The 13,684-nt window shown below is 44.7% G+C and overlaps 1 long non-coding RNA gene across 1 annotated transcript; it reads right to left on the bottom strand.

Moving 5' to 3' along the window:
- Positions 1-781: 781 nt before the first annotated feature.
- LOC138667728 (uncharacterized) lies at positions 782-3,781 on the bottom strand. Its single transcript, XR_011318912.1, has 3 exons — positions 3,731-3,781; positions 953-1,075; positions 782-874 (listed from the first exon to the last, which is right to left on the bottom strand). It is a non-coding gene; the product is annotated as an uncharacterized lncRNA (long non-coding RNA).
- Between the last annotated feature and the right edge of the window lie 9,903 nt (positions 3,782-13,684).

Here is a 13,684-nt window from a genome sequence, read left to right as displayed (position 1 = left end):
CACTGTCCTTATGATTACGTCATACGTCTCATTCCTGGTGCTAAACTGCCTAAGAGTAGGCTATACAACATCTCTGCCACAGAGAGACAGGCCATGAAGGACTATATCACGGAGAGTCTGGCCAAGGGTCATATCAGACCCTCGTCATCACCCATTGCTGCCGGGTTCTTCTTTGTAAAGAAGAAGGACGGGGGTTTATGCCCATGCTTAGACTTCCATGAATTAAACCAAATTGTGGTCCGGGATTCTTTTCTGCTCCCTCTTATTCCAGACCTCTTTAATCAAATTGTGGGGGCTAAATGCTTCTCCAAATTAGATCTCAGGGGGGGCATATAATCTCATTTGGATGAAGGAGGGGGGATGTCATCTAGGTAAACTTTATGTTCCTGCTAATCTTTGTCTTAGGGTAATTAATGAACATCATGATTCGGTCCTGGCTGGAGACCCTGGAAGTAAAGTTACTACGGACCTTCTCACTCGGCGTTTTTGGTGGTCTGGGGTAAATCATGATGTACAGGAATATGTCGCTGCCTGCTGTGTGTCTGCGCATTCCAAGACCCCTCGTACTCACCCGTCTGGGTCTCTCCAACCTCTGGAGATTGCCAGTAGACCTTGGAACCATTTGTCAATAGACTTCATCACTGACTTACCAGTTTCTGAGGGTAATACAGTTATTTTAGTCATAGTTGACAGATTTAGCAAGATGTCACATTTTATTGCCCTTCCCGCATTACCTAATGCCAAGGCTCTGGCACAGATCTTTATCAAGGAGATTGTGAGATTACATGGTGTTCCTTCAGATATTGTGTCAGGAGGGCTTTTTGCAGCCGGCTGGGGATTCATTTGTCGTTTTCTTCAGCTTTTCAACCTCAATCTAATGTAAATCAAAATCTTGAAACTTATCTCAGGTGTTTCATTTCAGAAAATCAGGAGGACTGGGTTAAGTACTTACCATTGGCAGAGTTTGCAATAAACAACCGTACTCATGAGTCCACTGGTAAGTCCCCGTTTTTCGGGGCATATGGTTTTCATCCTCAATTCAGTTCATTTCATAGGAAGGATATCTCGGGGGCACCTGAAGAGGAGAGATTTTCTTAGTCCATCACGTCCGTATGGCAAGGGGTTCTTGATAAGTTAAAGAGGATGAGTTCCAGATATAAGAATGTGGCTGATCGGAGACTTATGAAAGGTCTGGACCTATGTGTGGGTGATTGGGTTTGGTTGTCCTCAAAGAATATTAAACTGAGAGTTCCCTCGTGGAAATTGGGCCCTAGGTTTATTGGCCCTTATAGGATTGTGGCCGTCATCAATCCTGTTGCATTTCGGCTGGCTTTACCTCAGTCATTTAGGATTCATAATTAGTGTTGAGCGATACCGTCCGATACTTGAAAGTATCGGTATCGGATAGTATCGGCCGATACCCGAAAAATATCGGATATCGCCAATACCGATATCCGATACCAATACAAGTCAATGGGACATCAAGTATCGGAAGGTATTCTCATGGTTCCCAGGGTCTGAAGGAGAGGAAACTCTCCTTCAGGCCCTGGGATCCATAGGGAGGTGTAAAATAAAGAATAAAAATAAAAAATATTGATATATTTACCTCTCCGGCGGCCCCTGAACTCAGCGCGGGTAACCGGCAGGCTTCGTTGTTCAAAATCAGCGCTTTTAGGACCTGAGAAACACGTCCCGGCTTCTGATTGGTCGCGGGCCGCCCATGTGACCGCCACGCGACCAATCACAAGCCGCGACGTCACCGCAAGCTATTAGCGCGCTCATTTTTGAAAAATGAGCGCGTTAATGACTTTCAAAGACGTTGCGGCTTGTGATTGGTCGCGGCCACGCGACCAATCACAAGCCGCGACGTCACCGCAAGCTATTAACGCGCTCATTTTTAAAAATGAGCGCGTTAATGGCTTTCAAAGACGTAGCGGGTTGTGATTGGTCGCGGCCGCGACCAATCACAAGCCGCGACGTCACCGCAAGCTATTGACGCGCTCATTTTTAAAAATGAGCGCGTTAATGGCTTTGAAAGACATAGCGGCTTGTGATTGGTCGCGTGGCCGCGACCAATCACAAGCCGCGACGTCACCGCAAGCTATTGACGCGCTCATTTTTAAAAATGAGCGCGTTAATGGCTTTGAAAGACATAGCGGCTTGTGGTTGGTCGCGTGGCCGCGACCAATCACAACCCGCTACGTCTTTGAAAGCCATTAACGCGCTCATTTTTAAAAATGAGCGCGTTAATAGCTTGCGGTGACGTCGCGGCTTGTGATTGGTCGCGTGGCCGCGACCAATCACAAGCCGCTACGTCTTTGAAAGTCATTAACGCGCTCATTTTTCAAAAATGAGCGCGCTAATAGCTTGCGGTGACGTCGCGGCTTGTGATTGGTCGTGTGGCGGTCACATGGGCGGCCCGCGACCAATCAGAAGCCGGGACGTGTTTCTCAGGTCCTAAAAGCGCTGATTTTGAACAACGAAGCCTGCCGGTTACCCGCGGACTCACCAGGGGCCGCCGGAGAGGTAAATATATCAATATTTTTTATTTTAATCCTTTATTTTACACATCTCTATGTATCCGATACCGATACCCGATACCACAAAAGTATCGGATCTCGGTATCGGAATTCCGATACCGCAAGTATCGGCCGATACCCGATACTTGCGGTATCGGAATGCTCAACACTATTCATAATGTTTTTCATCGCTCCTTACTCAAGAGGTTTGTGGCATCACCTAATCCATCACCTTTAGCTCCCTCTCCAGTCCTTGTTGATGGAAATCTCGAGTTCCAGATAGCCAGGGTCATGGATTCTCGATTTGTTTGCCGGTCTCTACAATATCTAATACATTGGAAAGGGTACGGTCTTGAGGAGAGGATGTGGGTACCTGCAACCAATGTCCATGCAGTTAGGTTAGTTTGGGCATTTCATTCAGCTCATCTTGAGAAATCTGGTCCTGAGGTCCCGGAGGTCCCTCGTAGAAGGGGGGTACTGTCACGGGGCTACCGCAACAGACAGGTTCCAGAGAACCACAGCGCTCTGGGCCTCATTCACACACAATGAACAGAAGCTCTTCTCCTGAATTCTGACCTGGCTGTCTTGTGCCAGCAGTGCAGGAGTTAAACCTTGTTACTGAAGTTACTGAGAGCTATGTCTCTCAGCTGATTTGGTTTTGGTAATCTCCGCTCCTATATAGACTCAGCTTTGTTTACAACTGTTGTCAGTGATCAGTTCTGCTGCCTGGCTTGGAGTGAGAAGGAGCGTGGTATGAGGAGCTTGGAGGTTTATTTACAGAGATTGGTGTCTGCTGTTTTGGTTGCATGTAAAACCTGTTTTCCTTCCTAGTTTTTTCCTTCTCTTCCCTTCTCTGTGTTTCCTTTGTTGTGGTGTGAGCATTTGGTGAGTTTGAGACTTTTAGTTACCTTGTCTGTATACCCTGTTTAATTGTCATATTTATACACTGGTGCAGTCCACCTCCCTTGGGGGGAGAGGGGGCCACTGATAGGGTCTGCACAGGAGACAGGGATACGCTGGCGGCTCAGGCCTCCTAACCATTATAGGTACCCCTGAGATAAGGGAAAGCCAGGGCCCCATTATAGTGGCAGGGACAGGAGCGGGTCCCAGTATGCCGTCCTGCCCCTTTATTGCCGTTAACGGCGTGACACCTATGACATATACAAGTATTGGTAAACTGGATATGCAAAAAGGTGTAAAGCATAACTGACCTTGAAGATCAAAGTAATAGGGAAAGAGGAGGACGCTGTCCTGGAGACGAGTATTCCTAGGGAAAGTATGAAGATTATAAGGTAAAATAGAAATGGTAAAAAATGGTAAAGAACGGACCAGATGCATCAGAACCATGAGAAAACAGAAACATACCACAGAATGATAGAGAGTATGAGGGTCCGGAATGGCACAGACAGGGAGAAAAATCCCAAGAGCGACTATGAAGAGAGAAGCACAAAAAATAAAAGCAAAAGATGAAAATAAGATCAAAGTGCTTGTAGTGCTATAGAGTGTATGCAGCTGGCGGCGCCTAAGTAGTGTTGAGCATTCCGATACTGCAAATATCAGGTATCGGACGATATTTGCTGTATCGGAATTCCGATACCGAGTTCCGAGATTTTTGCGATATCGGAAATCGGAATCGGAAGTTCCTATAAGTTCCCAGTCATCTTCGGCGTGTGCGGTGCGTATGGTTCCCAGGGTCTGGAGGAGAGGAGACTCTCCTTCAGGCCCTGGGATACATATTCATGTAAAAAATAAAGAATAAAAAAAAAAAATATGGATATACTCACCCCTCCGATGAACCCTGGCTGTCAACGCTGCAAGCGTCTGCCTCCTTTCTTAAGAATGCAGAGAGTGAAGGACCTTCAATGACATCGCGGTCACGTGAGCGGTCTGACCTTGACGTCATCGAAGGTCCTTCACTCTCTGCATTCTTAGGAACGGAGGCAGACGCTTGCAGCGGTGACAGCCAGGGTTCGTCGGAAGGGTGAGTATATCCATATTTTTTATTTGTATTCTTTATTTTTTACATGAATATGGATCCCAGGGCCTGAAGGAGATTTTCCTCTTCTTCAGACCCTGGGAACCATCCAGGATCACTTCCGATATTTGTGTCCCATTGACTTGCATTGGTATCGGGTATCGGTATCGGCGATATCCGATATTTTTTGGATATCGGCCGATCCCATCCGATACCAATACTTTCAAATATCGGAAGGTATCGCTCAACACTACACCTAAGGCAAATACCTGTGGGTTCAGACATGGGGAGATCTGTGGTGGTGTGTGTCAACATTGGTGGCTAGTGGATTAAATAGCGACAGGACAGGAAGTGGAGGGGGGGGCAGGAAAGGGCGCGTGCAAAATGAAGGCAGAGAAACAGCGTGAGATGCGGCACTGTGGTGGTGCATGCACGGTAGAGGAATGGGGGAGAAGGCCGAGGACACATGGCGCCTGCGCGATATGGGATGGAGGTCAGGAGCGCAGGGAAACTGCGTGGAGCGCAATGCGCAGTGAGAAAACCGGGTAGCACTGAGAGATGTGTGTTCAGGGCGCCGTATGAGGGTGGCACACAAAGGCAGCAACATATATATATATATATATATATATATATATATATATATATATGTACTGTATATATAAAAATAGAGTGATGGGAATGGGGACAAGGAGAGGCGTGTAGGCATAGATAGAACGAGGGAAGGAAGAAATGGATGTACAAATGAAACATAGTGGCAGATGAAACAGATTTAGAGAGATAAAGAGAAGATAATGGAAAGTATGGATAGTATGAAAAAGTGACTGGGGCTGGATGAAATCAAGGAGAAAATGATGGAAAATAAGGCAAATAGAAGGACAGAAAAATACTTGATAGAGCCGAAAAAATAAAAATAATAAATAATAAAATATGGAAAAAATATATAAATAATGAAAAAAAGGAAAAAATAGAATAAAATTAGAAATAAAATAAAAATAAAAAAAAGGAAATGAAAATGTGAAAAAATATAATATAAAGTGAAATGAAAAAATAGAAATTGTGGAATTGATGGAGAGCTGATGAAAATAAAAATAATTGGAAAAAACTAGAAAATCGAGAAAAATCTATAAAAATAAGAATTAATAAAAATATAAAAAATAAAAGGAAAAAGATATAAAAAATAAATAATAAAAGTAAAAATAAAAATAAAAGTGGAGATGAACCTGGGTACTTACCCCAGTAAGATGTGACGGACTGATGTAGTCAAACTGCCTAGAAGTAGGGGGGGATAGGTTAGTACACTGGGTATAATAGAAAGGTCAGAATGCTACACATACATATCCACAATTTATACAGAAAATATAGGTTCAAGGCAAATGCAGGGTACATATGATAAACAGTTTGCGCGGTAATCTAGAATGAGCAAGAGAACACGTCGTCTCGTAGTGATTTGTCATCAGATCAAATCAAGTTCCCTATTTAAACCTTTAGGTGTGAGGGTTTGCAGGGTGTAAATCCAATGGGATTCTCGTTGTTTTAGTAGTTTTATGTGGTTACCACCCCTCCTTGGGCACTCAACCTGCTCAAGGACCTGAAAGCGCAGTTGGGAAACTGAGTGGTTAGCGGCTACAAAGTGGTACGGGAGGGGGAGACAGGTTTTTTTCAACGTATGGCTGGCGATTTATGGCTGGCGATTCGATCACGGATCTGCTGTGTCATTTCTCCAACATAGAGAAACGCGCATGGGCACTTGATGTCGTACACTACTTTGTTGGATTCACACGTAAAGAATCCTTTGATTGGGTACTGTTTGCCTGAGTGCGGGTGAGTTATTGTGCTGGATTTAATAACATTGGAGCAGCATGCGCGAGCCTAAAGAGGGGAATGTGCCGCGTCTTTCCATATCCAGGAAGGTTTGTCTGGGTGCTCTAGTTGAGTTGCCTATGTCTGCTTTAATGACTCAATCCCTAATGTTGTTGGGTCTACATTTCCACATAAGTAGTGGTATTTTGAAAGCCTCACACTGTGGGTAAGATCGTTGCAATAGAAGCCAATGTTTGCGAATGATATTTTACACTCTAGGCATGACAGGGTGGTGGGTATGGATAAAGGGAACCCGTTCAGGTTTTGTTTGGACAAATGAAATCGGGGATGGACTCAGGGCCAATGTTTTTTCTTTGGCGAGCAGACTACTAGGGTACTGTCTAGGCAACACAGAACCCAAAAAATGGGAAACAAGGAGCAAAAATCTAAAATTAATCAAGTTTATTAAATATCCATAAAAACATCAAAAATATTCAACAAATGTTTTTCAAGTGCCGGAATTGTCTCGAACTCTGATTTGCTACCTACCCGTCTTGATGACATGTTCTGCAAATTTGCAACTAGACAGTACCCTATGCATATACATATTAGTCCTAACCCTAAATCTCTATAGGTTACACTCCGTATACATTTAAGCAACACAGAACCCAAAAAATGGGAAACAAGGAGCAAAAATCTAAAATGAATCACGTTTATTAAATATCCATAAAAGCATCAAAAATATTCAACAAATGTTTTTCAAGTGCCTCAAGTCAAAACTAGAAATAGACAACAACGTTGACACACCATATTGACCCTAAGATATTACAAAAATAATGACGATCTCTTTATGGGATATAAAACAAATGCATTTACCATATATAATGGATGTAATCCTATTATTCACAAAACACTGAATCCCATATTGGTTCTAACAACATACTGAGAGGGCATACAGATAACCACCCCCACTAGGGTTGAGCGAAACGGGTCGAAAATTTTCAAAAGTCGCCGACTTTTGGCAAGGTCGGGTTTCATGTGTTGCTTAAAAGTATACCTCTATAGAGATTTAGGGTTAGGACTAATATGTATATGCATAGGGTACTGTCTAGTTGCAAATTTGCAGAACATGTCATCAAGACGGGTAGGTAGCAAATCAGAGTTGGAGACAATTCCGGCTACTCGTTTAAATTGAGACCGGGGCAGGCTGTTTTTAGTGGAGGCAGGATGGCAGCTATGATAGTGGAGAAGCTTGTTGGAATCTGTTGGTTTCGAGAACAGACCCATGCTGAGGGATCCATTTAGTCCCTTAATAACAGAGAATCCAGGAATGAGATTTTGGTTATGTCAAAGTTCAGTGTGAATTGAAGTTCAACTCGAATGGAGTTGAGATATTCAGTAAATGTGACCAAGGTATCTTGTGGGCCTGTCCATAGACAAAAAATATCGTCTATGAAGCGAAGCCAACACAAGTTATCAGTTCGAAACAAGGGGTTTGTGTAGACATAATCGCATTCAAAGGCATTCTCATGGTTCTGACGCGTCTGGTCCATTCTTTACCATTCTTTACCATTTCTATTTTAGCTTATAATCTTCATACTTTCCTTAGGAATACTAGTGCCTGTCTCCAGGACTGTGTCCTCCTCTTCCCCTATTACTTTCATCTTCAAGGTCAGTTATGCTTTACACCTTTTTGGTATCCAGTTTACCAATACTTGTATATGTCATAGGTATTCATCCTCTGCGAGGCTAGTCTCCTCCGCCGTCGCCATCCTTTATGCAGTCATGTTGATTCCATTTACTGCATACCTCCCATGGGCGACATTTATGTATGTGTGCTCTCTTTTTTGTATATTATTTGTATATATGTTTATTTTCTGGCCTTTGCCTTTATTGTGTATATACTCACCTGGTGCAAATGCACCTTATTCATGTACTATGGTTGTATAATTTGTATTGCTGTGCTTTTCTTGGCCATACGATCTCTAATATATTGTATCTTTATGTTTTTTCAGTGATGTTTGATAAAGACCCATCAAGGGGTTGAAACGTTACCTCAACATTGTCACTAGTCACTGTGGTGTTCATCAATAAAATTTCACGTATATGACGCAGTCTCAATTCATCCTCTGAGTGCGGTTGTTTCTTCTATACATGAGCCTACTGAATCAAGTCCAGGTTCAGCCTGCACCAGCTTCACACCTCCAGAGTGCACGCATTTCTCCTCAGTACCAGAGTCTAAGAAGGCAGAAACAATGAGCTTATTTTCACCAAGACGAATCTCGGCTGGCAAAAAAAATTGTGGCTTAACTATGGAGGAAACAAGTACACCCGAGTTGCCAACCACTCCACAACCCAGGCTCATTAGTTTTTTGGCGGCTGTCTTTGAGAAGGACACACATACGCATAATGACCCTTTCCGCCACAGAAAAAAACATACAGCTCCCTTACGCCTTACTACTGCTATCCCCTTAGATCGAGTTGCGCCACCTAACTGCATAGGTTCCCCTAGAGACTCGGGTTCTGGTAACTCCAAATTTGAGTCACCCTTAAAAAGCGGCGTCTCCTTAAGTCTCTGGCGCAGGCGGCGGTCTCCATGAATAGCTAGAGACATAGCAGCCTCTAGAGTAGCTGCTCTCTCCTGTAAGGCGAAGGCATCTTTAATCTTATCAGATAGTCCCTGATAAAATTGACTGCGAAGTGCGGGATCATTCCACAAAGTTTCAGTAGCCCATCTCCTAAATTCAGAGCAGTAATCCTCCACAGGCCGGTCTCCCTGGCTGAGGTGACGTATCGTGGACTCAGCGAGGGAGATGCGGTCAGGATCATCATACATGTGACCCAAGGCTCGAAAGAACTCCTCCACAGTCTGTAATGGCAAGGCGTCAGCGGGAAGTGAAAAAGCAGAGGCCTGGGGATCTCCTCGTAAGAGCGAGATTACAATCCCGACCCTCTGCTCCTCGGAACCTGAAGTGTGGGGACACAACTTAAAGTATAATTTACAGGCCTCCTTGAATGTAACAAACGTGTCATGCCTCTCAGAGAATCTGTCAGGTAATACTATCTTAGGCTCTAGTGCAGCTTGTGGAGGTGTGGCAACCCCTGCAGTGGCCGCCGGAGTGCGCTGTACCACCGCCGAGCGGAGGTCAGCCATCTCTAGACTGAGCTGCTGCAATTGTCCAGCCAAAGCAGCAATGGGATCCATATTGGACCGGAAACATTTTTTAGGTAAGTGATACTGTCATGCCGTAAACGGCAATAAAGGGGCAGGATGGCAAAATGGAACCCGTACCTGTCCCTGAGTCTATAAGGGGTCCTGACTTGCCCTTATCTCAGGGGCACCTATAATGGTTAGGAGGCCTGAGCTGCCAGCGTATCCCCGTATCCTGAGAGAACCCTATGAGTGGCCCCCTCTCCCCCCTCAGGAGGAAGGACTGCACAAAAATAGCAAAACGAAAAATAGACAGGGAAAACAGACAAAGTAAGTAAAATAGCAAACACCCTGAAAACTCACACAACCACAGAGGAAACACTGAGTAGGGAAAAAGGGGGAAAGAACAAAGGAGAGAAAACAGGTTTAACATGCAACCAAATAAGCAGAAAACAATCTTAGTAGATAAACCTCCAAGCTCCAACACTACACTCCTTCACACTCCAAGCCAGGCAGCTGAACTGATCACTGACAACAGTTGTAGTCAAAGCTAGGTCTATATAGAGGATGAGATTACCAAAACCAATTCAGCTGAGAGACCAAGCTCTCAGCAACTTTTAACAACAAGGTTATCTCCTGCACTGATGGCATAAAGCAGCCAAGTCAGAACTCAGGAGAAGAGCTTCTGTTCACTGTGTGTGAATGAGGCCTAGAGTGCTGCGGTTCCCTGAAGCCTCTTAGTTTCGGTAGACCCGTGACACACCCATTGCCCAGTCAGCAAAATGTAATGCCCTTAGCCATGCTTACTCATCTAAGTGTCTGTGGTGAAATGCACCCTGGCAGACATAGATTTAATCAAGGAATGGGTGATGTCTGCAACATGCTGGTGTAGAACAGGCACAGATTTCTTAGAGAAGTAATGGCAGCTGGGCAACTGGTACTGGGGGACTATAATGGTCATCAGCTTTCAGAAATGCCTGTAGAAGTGCAAGTAAAGTGCAAAACGGCCACTATCTGTCATGTCTTTCGTGTTTTGATAAAATCCCTGCACCTGCATTGTTAGCAATGGCTGGCTGTCAGCTGTATTTTATAGGACTAACTGTACTCCTGCTACTATTGCTACTGCTACTAAAAACCCACACACATATGGAGAACCCGCTAGGGCTACGGGGTACTCGGGCCGGGTCTGACAGTATTTCAGGGGGTGGTTACGGCAGCAGTGACCCAGTCCGTGGCCCTGGTCATCCAATGAAATTAATGAAATTAAGGAGAAATAAAGTCTATAGGGAGTTAGTTGTGATGCCACTTGTGGTGTTCGGCAATGGATAGCCGACGTTGCTTAAGGCGACTGCTGGGGCCTACGGTGACGCAGCTGGGATGGTTCTGCTCCCCACAGGTGGAGCGGGGCACCAGGGCTACCAGTATAGTTGGTAAGGGCTTATAGACAATGGGGTGCGGGACTGAGGGTGCGGGAAATTACTGAAAGACACAAGGATTGCAGTTTCCTTTACCTTTACATGGTAGTTGCAGGTTCAGTCCAGGGCACAGGTAACAGGTGAGGATGGGGTCCAGGCAGCCTGGAAGCAACTTGAGATCCACCTAGCCAGGGGGTGGGTTTGGAAGACTTCCTTCTGCGCTACTCTCGTAGGTCCTTGCTGCTTTAAGCTTTGTTCAAGTTCCTCTCCTGTGTGTTGCTTCTAACCTGTATAGCAGACAGCGTGAGCCTATCACGGCACTGCCTTTTCATTGGCAGGCTCTTGGTCTGTTGCAGTGCCTCTGGGTGTTCAGTGTGGCCAGGGAGATTGCAGTTCTCTGCCCTGCAGATTCAGCTGTCGGGGTATACAGTACTCACACAGCCAAGGACTCAGGCATCCTCTTTGTCAGCGCTCTGTTCTGAGGTGAGCCGGGCTACAGCTCCACTCCCCAGGTTCTCCTCGACTTGCCTGCTCTCCTCTCACTCTCCTCACTAGACGCAGACTAACTAACTTCACCTCCAGACCAGAACCAATAGGGAAGCTCCCCTGAAACCGGGTGTTAGGGCTCCCCCATCTTGTCTGGATTCAGAAAGGTTTTTCAATGCTGGTATTACCTGGTAAGGGGACCCCTCCTTGCTTCCAGGCATGATATCACCCCCTGTGAGGGAGGCAATGCCATTGTGGCAACCGGACACCTGGGGTGCCACAGATACCCTATGATTGTCCAGTATGTTGTATAGCTGCACTGTGCTTCTGATGTGATGTGTACTCTCTTGTGGATACACAAACGGCTCCTAAAGTAAGCATAACTTCATTCAAGAGTTGTTGACAAGCCATTATTTCTTCAATTTGCAAAATGCTAACCTGTTTCTGCTACCTAAATAAATGGATTTTTTTACATAGTTTGATAAAAAGTCATTGAAATTATTTATTTATTTTCAAAATAGTAAACACACATCTTTTATGGGCAATTATTTGCCACAAATCAGACAAATTTGCTGAAGCTGGTAAATTTGGATTTCAATCTGTTCCATCATCTCGGGTGGTTGCCATGACACATAGTTGTGTAATTTTAGAATTGCAATTTGAATTAAAATAGCAGCTAAAGAACATTAATGTTACTTATATCAGCTTGTACCCTTTTTTGGGTTTCAATAATTTCACTCTTCACTTCATGAATTGAAAGTAAGAATTCACAACACTGGTTTAATTTAAAATCTTACAGAAGCTGGCCATACATTTGATTTTTTTTTTTCTTTCAGTAGTGTAAACATGCATTCATTATTTTATTTTCTTTCTATGAAGAAGAAGAGAATAATCTGCTTCCAGACATGACTGTGCACATGATGCGCCCACCAGGGCCATGGGGTACCCAGAATCGGATCGGACAGTTCCATGGGGGAGGTCACGGGGCCGTGATCCGTTTCTGTGGCCCTGGCCATTTCATAAAATGGAGGATAACTATGTGGTGTTTGGTTGGCTATGGCGAGGAACTTGAGTTTAAAGGAACTGTAATTGTCGGGGTTCCTTTCAGTTGGACGAAGCTTCCTGCTAGCATAGGCAATCACTCTCTCTCTGCCTTTCTGCTCTTGTGACAACACTGCTCCCAATTCCTTGTTGCTGGTGTCAGTGTAAAGTACAAATGGTTGGTCATAGTCAGGGGAAGCCAGGACCTCATCTCCCGTGAGGGCCAATTTCAACCTGATAAAGGACTCTTCTATCCTTTTGTTCCACTCGAATGGAAAACTTTTGACTTGGACTTCTTGGATTGGCCCACTAGAAGATCTTGCAGGGGTGCAGCTATTTTGGTGAAGTCCTTGATGAATCTCTGGTAGTAGCCTACCAACCCAAGAAACCGCCTTCATGAATAGTGCTGGGTCTTTGCCAGTCCCCGATAATGGTGACTTTGTCAGGGTCTGGTGCCACACCTTCCGAACTTACCATATGGCCTAGATACTGCACCTTGGGCATCAAAAGGTGACATTTGGATGGCTTTACTTTCAAACCAAAGTAGGACAGGGCTTTGAATACTTCGACCAGTTGCTTCAAGTGGTCTTCATAGGTTTTGGAGAAGTTGATGTCATCCAAGTACAACAGAAGGGTTTCAAAGTTCTAAGGTCGGTTTCACATTTGTGGTTGTGTCCGCAGCGTTTCTAGCGCTTTTATCCGCATGCGTTGTGTATTCCTATATTTAACATTAGGGACGCCTGTGTTTTTGATTGTTCGCGGTTTGCCGCGTTTGACATCGCATGCGTCGTTTCGTCGTTTGCGTCTTGGCACGGAAATGCAACATGTAGTAATTTCTAGAGGCTTCAATTTGCTGCTGGAAACGCATGCGGTCGATTGCGCAAGGATTGCGAAAAAAAAACGCATTGCTGTCTATATGAACACATGTGTTCACAAGACATGCGTTTGCTTGCGTTCGTGAGCGCATGCGTTTCAATTGAAAACAACATGTCTAGACACTGATAAGCCACCCCCCATATAGTAGGTGATAAAGGGAGGTTGTGGACATTTGCAGGTCACTGCTCAGCAGACACTGAAGCAGACGAGACACAGGCTACATCTTGGAGGAAAACAAGACACTGAACAATGTGAGTATATTCTAGCCGATGCCTTTATTTCCTATTTTCTGTCTCTACATGTCCTAATGTCTTGCATTTCTTTCTTTCTACATGCATCAGAATGTCTTCTTCTTCATCTTCTCATGAGGAGTTTCTTCCTGGGCCATCGGAAGTCGAGCATGTCAGTGAGGTGAGTACTT

The sequence above is a fragment of the Ranitomeya imitator genome, chromosome 2 (assembly GCF_032444005.1).
Source record: "Ranitomeya imitator isolate aRanImi1 chromosome 2, aRanImi1.pri, whole genome shotgun sequence".
Taxonomy (NCBI): domain Eukaryota; kingdom Metazoa; phylum Chordata; class Amphibia; order Anura; family Dendrobatidae; genus Ranitomeya; species Ranitomeya imitator.
Note: the sequence above shows the minus strand (reverse complement) of the source record. Positions and strands in the feature narration are given on the sequence as shown.